This window comes from Vipera ursinii (genome assembly GCF_947247035.1).
Source record: "Vipera ursinii genome assembly, chromosome: 2".
Classification (NCBI taxonomy): Eukaryota; Metazoa; Chordata; class Lepidosauria; order Squamata; family Viperidae; genus Vipera; species Vipera ursinii.
This window is the reverse complement of record NC_139513.1, coordinates 124,303,487-124,318,634: the sequence shown is the minus strand read 5'-3', so window position 1 is coordinate 124,318,634 and position 15,148 is coordinate 124,303,487. Positions and strand designations below refer to the sequence as shown.

The 15,148-nt window shown below is 38.7% G+C and overlaps 1 protein-coding gene across 1 annotated transcript in view; it reads left to right on the top strand.

The window, feature by feature from the left end:
* ANAPC11 (anaphase promoting complex subunit 11) overlaps positions 1–15,148 on the top strand; it is a 127,223-nt gene that overhangs the window by 58,914 nt on the left and 53,161 nt on the right. The gene's annotated exons all lie outside the window — the stretch shown is intronic.

Genomic DNA, 15,148 nt, shown 5'->3' with positions numbered 1-15,148 from the left:
TAGGCTGAAGTGGTCTTTCGCTGCTTCTGAGGTAAAGTCTTCAAAAGTCTTGCCTTCTATTACTGCAGGGGTCTTCAAACTTGGCCCTTTTATGACTTGTGGACTTCAACTCCCAGAATTCCTCAGCCAGCTTTGCTGGCTGAGGAATTCTGGGAGTTGAAGTCCACAAGTCATAAAAGGGCCAGGTTTGAAGACCCCCTGCATTACTGGGTGGCTTAAAAAAGAATTAATATTCTCCAAACCGTTTATTCATGGGTTTATATATTTTCAAAACACACACAGAACAAAACTGCAGAACCAAATGATTACGAAACTAATAAAAGAAGCAAGAAGAAGCAGTGTGATTTGGCTTGTTTTTATGAAAATTGGAGCACTTTTCCTGTCGGCACAATCCTTTTCTATCTTGCATAAAAATGAATATGTGAGAGTGGGGTGTTGTGCTACATTTGTGGCATATGTTAACCAATGTGAATAATGTAAGAAAAAGGGAAAGGGAGTCTGTGGATTTTACTGATAGATTGTCAGGAGCTGAGGTGAGGACAGGAACTCGCCCCATTGCATGATGCTTTGGGGGCCAGCTTTTCCAGCTGACAAGCCTAGAGTCTTAACCCCCTGAGCCACCCCCAATATAAGAAATAGGCCCTCATATAAATGCAGAAGCTATCTTGAATGCTGTTTAGTTCCTGCCTTAGTAAAATGAAGTGACCTTTAAATTGCAGAAATAATACTTTGGGGGCAACAAATAGAAGTAGTTTGGCATTGCCTTCTTCAAGAATGTTCTTCCCAATCTAAAGCCCCAAGATACTCTTTTTTTATTGCATATAGAAATGTACCCCAATGATGCAGTATGCATTCATAAAATTTGGTAGCTAATTTTGTCACATTGTGCACATGTTGGCTAACATTGCATATTGTATTCTAAACATAATTATTTGGTACTTAAATGTAAAAAAAATAATCATAGTTTGTAAATATTTACTATTGAGCCATGAGAGTTGATTCATTCATTATACTAATTTAAAAAAATCAAAAGAGTTTTGTAAATTCAGGCACTAAATTACTTTACCAAACATAGGTGTAGTTTAGCTTTTTGTTTCAGGAGAATAGTCTGTTCAGGATAATTATAAATGCTTTTTTCAAATTCTGTTCCTGTAACATTATATACCAGACACAACTATATAAAATAATTCAATACTTATTGGTTCATGAAATGGTGAAATTAACAGCTATGTATGTAGTATTGCAATCACCGTTAATAAAACATTTTTTACACAAACAGTTGGTCAACTGACAATTCTGAAGATTGCAACAACCACAGATATGAAACATTTGTGCAATATATAGGAACACAAATGCTTTTAAATTTGGCCAGCTACGCTATTTTTTATCATTTTTATCATAGGAAAGACAGCCTTTTTAAGTATTTTTTAGTATTAACTTTTATATTAAATTATAAATTAATATGTTATAGTAACTTGATTTGTACTGTTATTTGTACAGAAATGTGTGCAGTAGTAATAACTACAGTAGGAAGCTTGATTGAATTCAGTTATTTGAATCATGATTTTCTCTGGCTTGTTTAAATGTATAATTTGTGGCTGGAATAATTAATTTGACAGTAAAAATCCTTTTAATGTTGAGGTAAAGCTGATGTTAATCTACATTCAGAGTGACTGACTTCAGTACTATACAGTTTAATCATAAGACCTATAACCTTTCTTTGTAACTAAAAATATAAGAAAATGGATAGTCCAATTAAGTTGGGATTTTTTTAGTCAATTAGGATATCCTATACTGAAAAAAGAGTATGTTTTACTAACATATAGGTATAAATGAATCTTTTTATAACTTATTCATGCTGTTATGTCAACAAACCAAAGTTTGTAACAGGAAAAAGCTATCAGCCATAATTTGCATACAGGTATGTTTTGAAGCAATGTGAATAGTTCATATTCTATTGAAAAAATATTTCTAGTTTTAACTAATAATTGAGAAACTGAAGTGCTGTATTTTTAAACAGGAGATTCAGGTGTAAACTCACCTCACAGCCAGGCTGTTGTAAGCAAGCAATATTCTACAAGCCATGGTAGAATTTCCCTCACCACCAGTCCACTAATTAATGAAATTACATTAATAAAAAAATGAAAGTGCAAGAATTTGCCTTTTCCCATAGGCACAATATCATTAGCCTTTTATTAAAGCAAAAGTGATTAAAACCATTCTAAATCAAAATTGTTTGAGTCTAACACAGAACTAATAAAAGTAGAGCATGCAAAGCTACAGAGTGAAAGTGGAAAATGTGATGGCCTCATGAACTTGGGAAGTGTGTTCCATTCAAATGAATAATCTATTTTAGTGTGCTACAATTTTTGGTGATTTTTATTTTTTTCCTTTTGCTTAAAAACCATGAAAGAAATATATGCTGATTGACAGAATTACATAAATAATCAATTAATCTGATAGCACCTATGGGTAAGGTGTATATAACCATTTAGTTTGATGCCACTCAACTCAGGGAATTGAAGTCTGTGTCAGTACCAGCAAGCAGCAGAGCTATTTTGGCTGGTGCTTCAGTAGCCTAGTATCAATAGTTATGACTGTAATGATAAATTAAAACTGGCCCACTTAGGATCAAAGGCCCTGAAAATGGGTGGGTGGGGCGAGAAAACAGTCTTTCCCTGTGTTTTTTGGGTCTGTATAATATTCTTCCATGCATCGATGAAGAATAAGGGAAAAAATGTAATTGGAGCAGCACAGTTTGCATACACTTTGTTGTTGTTGTTAGCTGCGAAGTCGTGTCCGACCCATCGCGACCCTATGGACAACATTCCTCCAGGCCTTCCTGTCCTCTACCATCTTCTGGAGTCCATTTAAGCTCACGCCTACTGCTTCAGTGACTCCATCCAGCCACCTCATTCTCTGTCGTCCCCTTCTTCTATTGCCCTCGATCTTCCCCAGCATTAGGCTCTTCTCCAGGGAGTCCTTCCTTCTCATTAGGTGGCCAAAGTACTTGAGTTTTAGCTTCAGGATCTGGCCTTCTAAAGAGCAGTCAGGATTGATCTCCTCTAGGACTGACCGGTTTGATCGCCTTGCAGTCCAAGGGACTCGCAGGAGTCTTCTCCAGCACCAATGTTCAAAGGCCTCAATTCTTTGGCGCTCAGCCTTTCTTATGGTCCAACTTTCACTACCATACATTGCAACTGGAAAGACCATAGCCTTGACTATACGCACTTTTGTTGACAGGGTGATGTCTCTGCTTTTTAGTGTGCTGTCTAGATTTGCCATGGCTTTCCTCCCGAGGAGCAAGCGTCTTTTAATTTCTTGGCTACAGTCCCCATCTGCAGTGATCTTGGAGCCCAGGAAAATAAAATCTGTCACTACCTCCATTTCTTCCCCATCTATTTGCCAGGAATTGAGAGGGCCAGATGCCATGATCTTGGTTTTCTTAATGTTAAGCTTCAACCCAAGTTTTGCACTCTCCTTCTTCACCTGCAACAAGAGGCTCTTTAGTTCTTCTTCACTTTCTGCCATTAGAGTGGTATCATCTGCGTATCTTAGGTTGTTGATATTTCTTCCGGCAATCTTAATTCCAACTTTTGATTCATCTAGCCCTGCCTTTCTCATGATGTGCTCTGCATATAAGTTAAATAGGCAGGGCGACAGTATACAGCCTTGCCGGACTCCTTTCCCAATTTTGAACCAATCAGTGGTTCCGTGTCCAGTTCTCACTGTTGCTTCTTGACCCGCATATAGGTTTCTCAAGAGACAAATAAGATGGTCTGGTACTCCCATCTCTTTAAGAACTTGCCACAGTTTGTTATGATCCACACAATCAAAGGCTTTAGCATAGTCAATGAAGCAGAAGTAGATGTTTTTCTGGAACTCCCTAGCTTTCTCCATGATCCAGCGTATGTTGGCAATTTGATCTCTAGTTCCTCTGCCTCTTCGAAATCCTGCCTGCACTTCTGGTAGTTCTCGATCCACATACTGCTGAAGTCTAGCTTGTAGGATTTTAAGCATGACTTTACTAGCATGAGAAATGAGTGCAATGGTGCGATAGTTTGAACATTCTTTGGCACTGCCTTTCTTAGGAATTGGAATGTAAACTGATCTTTTCCAATCCTGTGGCCACTGTTGAGTTTTCCAAATTTGCTGGCAAATTGAGTGTAGCACTTTTACTGCATTGTCTTTTAAGATTTTGAATAGCTCAGCTGGAATACTGTCACCTCCACTAGCTTTGTTGTTGCTCAGCTTTTCTAAGGCCCACTTCACTTCACATTCTAGGATGTCTGGCTCGAGGTCAGTGACCACCTCATTGTGATTATCAGGGACGTTAAGCTCATTCTTGTATAGTTCTTCTGTGTAATTTTGCCACCTCTTCTTAATCTCTTCTGCCTCTGTTAGGTCCCTGCCATTTTGGTGCTTTATCATGCCCATTTTTGCATTAAACGTTCCCTTCATTTCTCCAATTTTCTTGAAAAGATCTCTGGTCCTCCCTATTCTATTGTTTTCTTCTATTTCTTTGCACTGTTCATTTAAGAAGGCATTCTTATCTCTTCTAGCTATTCTCTGGAATTCTGCATTCAATTGGGTGTATCTTTCTTTTTCTCCCTTGCCTTTCGCTTCCCTCCTTTCCTCAGCTATTTGCAAAGCTTCCTCAGACAGCCATTTTGCTTTCTTGCATTTCTTTTTCTTTGGGATGGTTTTGGTTGCTACCTCTTGTACAATGTCACGAACCTCTGTCCATAGTTCTTCAGGCACTCTGTCTATCAGATCTAATTCCTTAAATCTATTTGTCACCTCTACTGTATATTCAACAGGGATATGATTTAATTCATACCTGACTGGCCTAGTGCTTTTCCCTACTTTCTTCAGTTTAAGCCTAAACTTTGCAAGGAGAAGCTCATGGTCTGAGCCACAGTCAGCTCCTGGTCTTGTTTTTACTGACTGTATAGAGCTTCTCCATCTTTGGCTGCAGAGCATATAGTCAATCTGATTTCTGTGTTGACCATCTGGTGATGTCCATGTGTAGAGCCGTCTCTTGGGTTGTTGGAAAAGAGTGTTTGCTATGACCATCGTATTCTCTTGACAGAATTCTATCAGCCTGTGCCCTGCTTCATTTTGCACTCCAAGGCCAAACTTGCCTGTTATTCCAGTTATCTTTTGGCTTCCTACTTTAGCATTCCAATCCCCCATGATGATAAGAACATCATTTTTTGGTGTTAGTTCTATAAGGTGCTGTAGTGCTTCATAGAACTGGTCAATTTCATCCTCTTCAGCACTGGTGGTTGGGGCATAGACTTGGACTACTGTGATATTGAATGGTTTGCCTTGGATTCGAACTGAGATCATTCTGTCATTTTGAGGATTGTATCCCAGTATTGCTTTTCCTACTCTTTTATTGACTATGAAGGCTACTCCATTTCTTCTGAAGGATTCTTGCCCACAGTAGTATACCTGATGGTCATCTGAATTAAATTCACCCATTCCTGTCCATTTTAGTTCGCTGATACCTAAGATGTCAATGTTCAGTCTTGTCATCTCTTGTTTGACCACGTCCAGTTTTCCTTGATTCATGGATCTTACATTCCAGGTTCCTATGGAGAAAAAATCTTTGCAGCATCGGACTTTCCTTTCACCACCAGACACATCCACAGCTGAGCGTCCTTTCGGCTTTGGCCCAGTCGCTTCATTCTTTCTGGCGCTACTAGTACTAGCCCTCTGCTCTTCCCCAGTAGCATATTGGAGCATACACTTTAGGTTTCCTAAATTTCAGATTAACATTCTTAGATTTTTCTAACATGAATCCCCAGGTTATGATGAGTAAACTTGGGGTATATGTTGGTTAAGGCATCTGGCTTATTGAATATAGTGCTAATGTGGGTGTTGTCTTTAAATGATTGTTGAATTTTAAACAAACATTTCCATAGAAAGCTTTGAACATAAGGTTCAAACCATACTAACAGAATCTTACGCTAATCAATGTTAGATTGTGTAACAGAAACAACGTTTTACCACATGTGGCCAATGTAAAAAAAAAACCTCAAAAAGTACTGGAAAGACTTACATAGTGTAATGCAGAAAATCTTGGAATTTAAATTTGAAATGAAACCATAACTTTTCCTATTAGATATAATCTCAGGGAAAAAAATAATAAAATATAAGTTTACAGAAGTGAGAATAAATTTTGTTCAACATTGGAAGAAGGATACAATTCCCACTATCTGAGAAATTAAACTTGTAAAATATGGAACAATGGCAGAACTAACAGTATATATAGGTAGTCCTCTACTTACAATGGTTCATTTAATGACTGTTCAAAGTTATAGTGGCACTGGAAAAAGTGACTTATGTCCGTTTTTCACATTTAACAACTGTTGCCGCATCCCCATGGTCACATGATCAAAATTCAGACGCTTGGCAACTGGTTCATATTTATGACGGTTTCAGTGTCCCAAGGTCATGTGATCACCTTTTGCAACCTTCTGACAAGCAAAGTCAATGGGAAGGCCAGATTCACTTAACAATCATGTTACTAACTTAATGTGGCAAGAAAAGTCATAAAATGGGACAAACTCGCTTAACAAATGTTAGACAGAGCAACATAAATTTTGGGGTCAATTGTGGTCGTAACTTGAGGACTATTTGTACTGTATATACAATATATACGGTATATATCACTCACAGAAGTAAAACCCAAATACAAACCCCAATAAATCCTCACCCTTGGTGACAACAATTATAGTCTCTTCCTTTATTTCTCTTCCAATTATTTATCACTATTGGGTTAAAATTATAAAGAGGATTCTTTTAAGTTTTGTTTATTGAAAGTTATACTAAGTTGTTCAAACTATCAAGGACAGCCACATCATTGATTTTGTAGCTTTTTGGAAATAATATTATCTGGGCAATTAATAGGAATTAATTGCCCAGATAACATTATTTCCAAAAAGCTACAAAATCAGTGATGTGGCTGTCCTTGAAGCTTTCAGTGTATATGCAAAAAAACAGAATAATGATCATTGTCATCATCATCATCATCATCATCCCAAGAAGGATACTGTGTGAATAGGTGCTCAGCCAATTGATGGCATGAGGGGAAAAGATTATTCCTGTGTCTAGTTATTTTGGCATGAAATGTAGCACCATCCCGAGGGAAGGAGTTGAAACAGTTTATGTCCAGGATATGAGAGGTCTGTCAGCCCTCCTTCCGACCTGTGCAATACACAAGTTCTCAGTGGAAGGCAGACTGGTTGCAATTTTTTTTTTCTACAGTCTTAAATATCCGTTGGACTCTGCACCTGTCCTATTTGGTTGCTGCACCAAACCAGACAATTATAGAAGTACAAATGACAGACTCAATAATTCCTCTGCAGAACTATCAGCAGCTCGAGGGGCAGTCTCAACTTCCTGAGTTGACGCAGGAAGAACATTCTTTGTTGTGCCTTTTTAATGATGGTTCTAATATTAAGTGTCAATTTCAAGTCCTGGAGATTATAGAACCTAAAAAACTGAAGGACTCTTCTATTGTTACTGTGCCGCCTAATATAATAAGAGGTGGCAGAATAGAAGGGCTCCTCCTAAAATCCACTCCCATCTCTCCAAATTTGAGTTTGTGCTTTGAAGCTTGCTTTTTTCATTTGGATGAAAGGATGGGTGCTGCTGAAAAATACAAGGCCTTTGGAGTTAGAAGGAAATGATTTGAGATTTGGGTGGCATAGATATTTTGGCAAGATAAAATCAATTTGGATTTTAAAAATTATGTTAGATGTGCTATATTGGGAACATGGAATAGATACATATCTGAGTAGTATCTGAAGACTTTGTGGCTTTCAACACGAAGCATTTTACAGACAAATAATAGCAAACAAAATGACTAATTTATTGTGAGATACTAGAATTTTGTCAAGGGCAATACAAAATAAAATCAAGAGGCTGATGGCCGACATAGTTGCCAATGGTTTTCTTATGTACTGTTATCAAAAGATTTAAAATAGACAAAAGTGTTTATGGTATTGAACATTGTATGACTGATTTTAATAAACATGATTGCTAAAATGTATGAGTTTTTACTGTACTGAAATTTGAAGCAGAAGAACAAGGGAAAGAATGTATAATAAAGTAGGTTAAATTTTTTGATTACAATTATATAGATCAAACAATGGAAAATATGTGGTTAAAGGACCTGAAATTTACACTATGTTTTATTTTTAAATATTTTTATAAAATCATGTACTGTTGGTATATGACACTAGAAAAATTATCTAAAATTATAAAAGCACTTAAAATTTATGTTTATATGAAGCACAGGAAAGGTCATTTTAACATGCTTGGGGGGATGTGTAGAAAGCTGGAAAATTTTGGATTCAAATACCCAAAGCAGAGGATTTTAAAGATTAAGATACAATTGAGACCAGGACTCCTCTTCTTAGGATTGATGGATATTTAGAAAAAAATCATGGAATTTTATTTTGTATATGATAACCACAGGAAGATTACAGTATGCACAAAGACAGATAGATCTAGCAATAACTACAATGATTGGTGAAGATGATAGAACAGACATGTCAAACACAAGGCGCGGGGGCCGGATGCGGCCCACGAAGTGGTTTCATGCGGCCCATGAAGCCATCCTGGAAAGAGTGAGGGAACGGCTCCCACTGCCTTGGCCCTGGGCCAGAGACCCTCCTTCTGCCAGAGACCCTCAGATCTGTCCCACTCCTGCCCAGGCCCCCACAGGCACCCTTGATGCGAACGATGTAGAGCTGGCCACGCCCACCCAGTAGGCCATACGCACTAGCCACGCCCACCCAGTAGGCCACGCCCACCCTGGCCATACCCACCAGGCCCCCTGAGGGCAACCGCAATGCTGATGCGGCCCTCAATGAAATTGAGTTTGACACCCCTGTGACAGAACTTCGACTTTTCTGATTAGAGAAAAGACAGTATGCTTATAGAACATAAAGCTTGTGAATTATGATTTTGATGATTAGACAGGATAGATTACGGAAAGAAGAGAGTTATGATGTAACTTTAGGAAAAGAAGTAAATTTATACTTACAACCACTTAAGAATTATCAGAAGCTACTTCAAATCATTTTCTTACTTTTCTGTTTTTCTTTCTTGCACTTTTAACTCTTTGATTTCTTTGATTTCTTTTTCCTTCCTTACTCTATATTAGTTTGTATTCATTTATACCTTAATTTTTAAAACTTTCACTATAGGCAGTCTTTGACTTAAAGTTCATTTACTGACCAGAGTTATAACAGCACTGAAAAAGTGACTTATGATCGTTTTTCACACTTATGAACCCATGGTCATATAATCAAAATTCAGACGCTTGGCAACTGACTCATATTTATCACTGTTGCATTATCCCAGGGTCATGTAATCATCTTTTGCGACTTTCTGACAAGGAAAGTCAATGGGGAAGCCAAATTCAATTAACCGTGTTACTAGCTGCAGTGATTCATTTAACAACTGTAGCCAGAAAGGTTGTTAAATGGGCAAAACTCACTTAACTGCCTTGCTTAGCAACAGAAATTTTGGGCTCAATTGTGGCCGTAAGTCGAGGACTACCTGTATTAAATAGAGAGAGGATTGCTGCTTGATGTTCAGTGATAAAATTGATGAAATAAGAGAAAAGTAATACAAGACACTTGCAATTAACAGTAGCATTGCAATTTGTATATCACAAAACTACATTATAAGACATGAATGAAAAGTATTTTAGCAGAAACTACATAATATCTTTGCTGTTCCCATTAAAAACATTATTCTGTTAGATTTGGCAATTGTAGATGTGCAGATAAATCCTGTTCCCATAAGCTAAACTGAGTGAAAGGTAAAGGCACTGTGGTGAATTGCCTAGCAAGCTTTGCTATCAAGTGAATTAGAATTAAATGGGCTCACTTTGAATTGCATGATGTTAAATTCCTCCAATGCTCTAATATATTTCTAATACGATCCACAGATATAAGTGCAGTTTCTGGAACTATTCCATTTTATTCTAGTCCATTCCTTATGTTTGGAGCAATGGCGGTAGAAGGAAAACCTGTTAGACTTGGTACTATAGAACACATCATCACAAACAGTAAAGTTACCAGATGCCCTTTCTGTAGATAACAGCCAAAAGGAATTCAGCTCAAAGTCCTTCTCCATCTTGGCCACAACAGATCACCTAACGAACAGTGCTTTAGCAACTATCCTTTCTGATTTTGCTTGATACTGAAGTTAGGGCAAGCCTTGGCTTAGAAGTTACTAATTAACAAGAAAAGTGGTGTCTGAGCCTCAAAATGTCAGTGCAACAATATGAATGAAATTAGAGCCTAATTAAGAATATCATCACCGCTGCCCTATAGAAGAGAGAGAGGAACAAGAAGCTGTGACCAGCAAAGCAGCTGCTGGTGCTCTGAGTTTCTAACCCAATTGACCTGGGCTTCAAGTTCTCGTGTTTGATAAGGAGTTTGATTCATTTGGGGCTTGTTTAGACTGCTGCTCATGAAAAGATAAATATGCAGGTTATTTTACTGCACTGTACTTTAATAAGTTCCCCCAATATTAGGAAAAAATATTCATCTTCAAAAAATTAATCAGAATTCTTCCTTGGGGCAGACAAATATTTACGATCAACAAGCATTTGCAAAGCAAACTTGTTCTTCCAAGAGTGCTACCATTCCCAGGACTTTTTTCCTGGTTGTGAAAATCCAAACCAGTTGTTCCTCAAGCTGCTACTTCCTCCTTTCTAGGTAGACGTGCTCAAACTTGTTAGGTTACAGCTTGGAGTTGTGGAGAAAAAAAACCACACATCAAAAATGTCTGAGTTGGCTCCCTGCAATTGGTTAAAATGTCCTTCCCTTTTCTTCGGTCTGTGTTATGACACAAAAGGAGGAGGAAAACTAGATTTCCTGGCTTAATTGCTCCTGGGGATCAAGCAGATCCCATAAAAGGAAGCCCAGAATAGATCAGATTAGCTCTTCAGCCTAGCTGAAGGGACAACTTAGACAGACAAAATAGTAAACTTTGCTTGGGTAGCTCCTTCCTCACTGCACTTTCCTATTTGCAAAAAAATATTGTACTTTTCCCTTTAAGTTTATTTCCTAGTTTTTTCACACATTTCCACTGCAGATTGTGTTCTGCTTTCAGCTTCATTCTAAGGCAGGAATCATACACAAAGAGGAAGTGGAAACCAGTTGATCACAAAGCTGTTTAAATACTGTCAGATATATCTGTCCCCTAGCAAACGGAGGTTTTCCTCAATTTTCTCATTCAGTACAGTACAGTTGGTTAGGCAAGTAGAGGCTCTAAAGTACATCCATATTGTGTAAGCCTCTTATATCTGGGCTGCAAACATGGGGTGTTTGCATCTGGGCGACCACAACTTAACAGAAAAGAGGGAAGTGTTTTCTGTATCTCTTTGCTGACATCTACTTATTTTCTAGTTAAGAGAACAACTGTGGGAAGTCAGCCCCACCCCAACCCCCAGAGAAGGTCTACAACCTTAATGTAGACCCTCTTAGATGTGGATCTTAAGGTAGAGAACAGAGATACCATGCTCATGATATATTATCTATCATTAGCCGAATCATTGTTTAACATTTTTAATTGCCTCAGTTCATAAAACACAAATGTATTTTTGTTTGCACCCCACCTTTATTATTTTTACAATTAATTCAAGGCCGTGAACATATCCATCATAAATTCCTCCTCCCATTTTCCCCTCAACAATAACCTTATGGGTTGGGCTGAGAGAGAGTGACTGGCAAAAGGTCACCCAGCTGGCTTTCACGGCTAAGGGGGGGACTTGAACTCAGGCTCCTGCTTTATAGCCTGGTACCTTAAGCGCTAGACCAAACTGACTTTAACAATACATCAAACTGGTTCTCAAACAATACATCATACATAGAGTTTTTGCTTAATGTTGATAATAGGGATTAAAATTTCCATCGCATAGTAATGCAGTCACAAAGCGCCGTCACAGGACTGCATTGCTTAGCAATGGCAATCCTGGCAGCCTCCATTGCCTTCATTAAGTGAGGATTGTGTTCATTAGGTGAGAACCTCACGTGACTGGGGGTTGTAAGTTCCTGCTGACTCACGAGCTAAATCAGTGGAGAATCTGAAAGGAAATTGCAAGTGCCGGTCATTACAAGCCATTCCTTAGATGGCCCACAAGCAGGCCAGTCCATGTGTGAACCCTGTGGAGTCTATTCATATATATATAGACAGGGAAAAGAGGTGCTGCGGCGCAGCACAAATGCAGCAAGACTGGAGGATGTGCAGCATTGGTGTGGCAAGCATTGTGAGTGTGGCTGGGAGTCACTTGCCTGGCTGGTTCCTCAGGAGAAAAAGTGGCAGAAGCAGGAGCAACTTATCAGAGCGATCCTCCCTGCTGGCTTCCCCACTGACTTTGCTGAAAGTCGTCAGGGAAGGTTACAAATAGTAATCACCTGACTGTGGGACCTGCAGCCGTTGTAAGTGCAAGCTGGTTGCTTAGCACCCAAATTGCAATCACAGGGACACTGCAATGGCTACAACCAGGAGGACTGTTGATAAATCCCCCTCATTCAGTGCCATAGTAATACCGGTATTAAACAGTGGGTCCAAAGTATACTAAGTCACAAATTAGCCAAACGCATTAAACTAATGCTGTGTGAAATCAGCCATTTCCTGACCTAGAAATTTATCTTTGTTCCCTAGGCTTAATATGTCAAAACTAACAGGTGAAGTTTTTCCCATCAGTTCTAGTTTTCCTCCTGCCAGGAAAAACATGTGTACCAATAGAAAAAAATATATATTTGTAGCTCATAGTTGAACTGTGGAGTCCTTGGTGTTGTCTGAGCTTGGTGGTTTTCTTGCAGGCGTTTCATTACCCAAACTATCAGTAGATAATCCACGTCAGTGCTACAGTAGTAGGCAGTGCGGTTTGCTCTCATTTCATATCCTAATGGCCTGCCCTGTCAGTGTTGGTCGGAGTGGTCTTGGAAGTTCTTTGTTTGGGCTGTTTACTGTTAGCTTGTTTGTCTAAGTCAGGGATCTTCAAACTTGGCCTTTTTATGACTTGTGGACTTCAACTCCCAGAATTCCTCAGACAGCATGCCTGGCTAAGAAATTCTGAGAGTTGAAGTCCACAAGTCATAAAAGAGCCAAGTTTGAAGACTCCTGGTCTAAGTTGTTAGCTCCTTGAGTGGAGTAATGTTTACTTCTTGGTTATTGGTCTAGTGTTAATCATGGTATTAATCTCTGCTAATCTGACTGTTGATTGCCGGTGAGGAAGTGTTTTATTTATTTATTTATTTATTTATTTATTTATTTATTTATTTATTTATTTAGATTTATATACTGCCCTTTCCCGAAGGACTCAGGGCGGTTTACAGGGCATTTAAAAGAAAGTCAATACAAACGTTAAAACAAATTAAAAAAGATTAAATAAAACCCTGAGAAAAATAAAAACCCAGTTAAAATTAAAATTAAAAAAATTCTCAGTTTTAGTCTTTTTGTTTCCTTTTTGGCTTTTTGATTGTCTCTTTTAAATGGTACACAGATGTTATTTATCTCTATGTGCCTGTTGTCAGCTGATTTGTCTTGAGTTTCCAGAAATTCTCTAGCATTTTTGGATTTGCCGTAATATTGGATGGTCAGTTTCCTAGGTGAAACACTGGTTAAGTCTGTTCATGTATTGTGAAATTAGGGAATTTTCATCATGTCTTCTGATTGCTAGCTAGTGTTCATGGGTGCGCTCTGCTACTCTTCTGCCTGTTCATTTTACAGGTGGCTGTTAGTCCTTATGTTGTAAATAACTCCTGCTTTTGTTTTTGTTTTTCTGGCGTATTTTGATTTCCTTAGGATATTTTGGAGGGCTTTGGTTGGTTTTTGTGCTGTGGTGATGCCATGTGATTGTAATAGTCTGTTAATGATTTCTGAGACATTTTTTAAAGTAAGTCAGTGTTACCCTTTTCACAGCTTTTGTTTGTTGAAGGAAAAGTCTTCATCGTGGTTCAGTCCAAGCTGGGAATAATCAACATGGCGACTGCTTTAGAAAGAAAGTTGCAGTTTATTGAAGAGAAGAGCCAGACAGAAAGATGGCTCTGGAATAAAAAAGAGAGACAGCACATGTAGGGAATGGGTTTTTATACCCTCTGGGGCTCTTGAGGTTGTTTCCTGTTCCTGTTTGAGGCTTTGTATTTCCTGTGTCATGTACTTTAACCTGAGTCTGAATGTGCCCCTTTGGCCTCTGTGGGTTAATCCTATTATGTCCTGTCTTAGAGTTTGGGTGGGTTACGTAGATTTTAGGTGTCTTTGTCTTCTTAATCTTCTAGCTTCAAACATCCTGAATGGTTTACATGTGCATTTCAACACAGCTGGTTTCTGCTTGGGGGAGGGAGATTTGGGGATATTAAAAAAAACACTGGGCATGCTTTTCTGCCTCTTTAAGATCCTTTGAAGAAATATATTTTTCTGCCCTTTTAATATTTCCTTCTCTGAGGGTGGGGGCTGACTTCCCACAAATCCCCCCTTTGTGCCCTAAGTGTGTGGATGACACACTTACTGACACAAGATTAAAATTGATCTGTGTCAGGGAGACTTGGTAAACAAGCTTTAAACCATTAAGCCAAAAAAGGGGGGGAAGACACTAATGGAGGCAGCAGAAAAAGATCCCTGCAGTGGCTCCCAAAAGGGGAGCTTCCAAACCATAAAGGTATAAAAGTCAGGGCAAAAGTTCTTTAGATGGAAAAGAAATTTATAATGTCCAATATTCTGTGCCAATTATTTTCAAATGTTGGATGTCACTTTGAGCTTCCCGTCAGGTTTTGAAGCACAAGCCTCTCAAAATTCTTCACAGCCATGGTCTTCATCAGTACATAACCATTGGCTGCCCATTTTCAAGGGCTGTTTCCTGCCTTAGCTCTTAGTTCAGTGCATCCAGGTTTGTAACGTCCAATTGAGGTTAGCCGGTATGCAAGATATTCAGGCTCAGTTTTGGAGATCTCTTTCCTGCTACTTCCCTAGTCGGGGCATATGAATTGCAAATCACCTGAGGGGGCCTGGTTCCCTCCCCCTTGGACTTTGCTGGAAGTTGGTCCTAGAAAATTTTAATGACACAGGGCAAGAATCAGGCTGGAGCTTTACTGAAGGTAGGTGAAAGAGA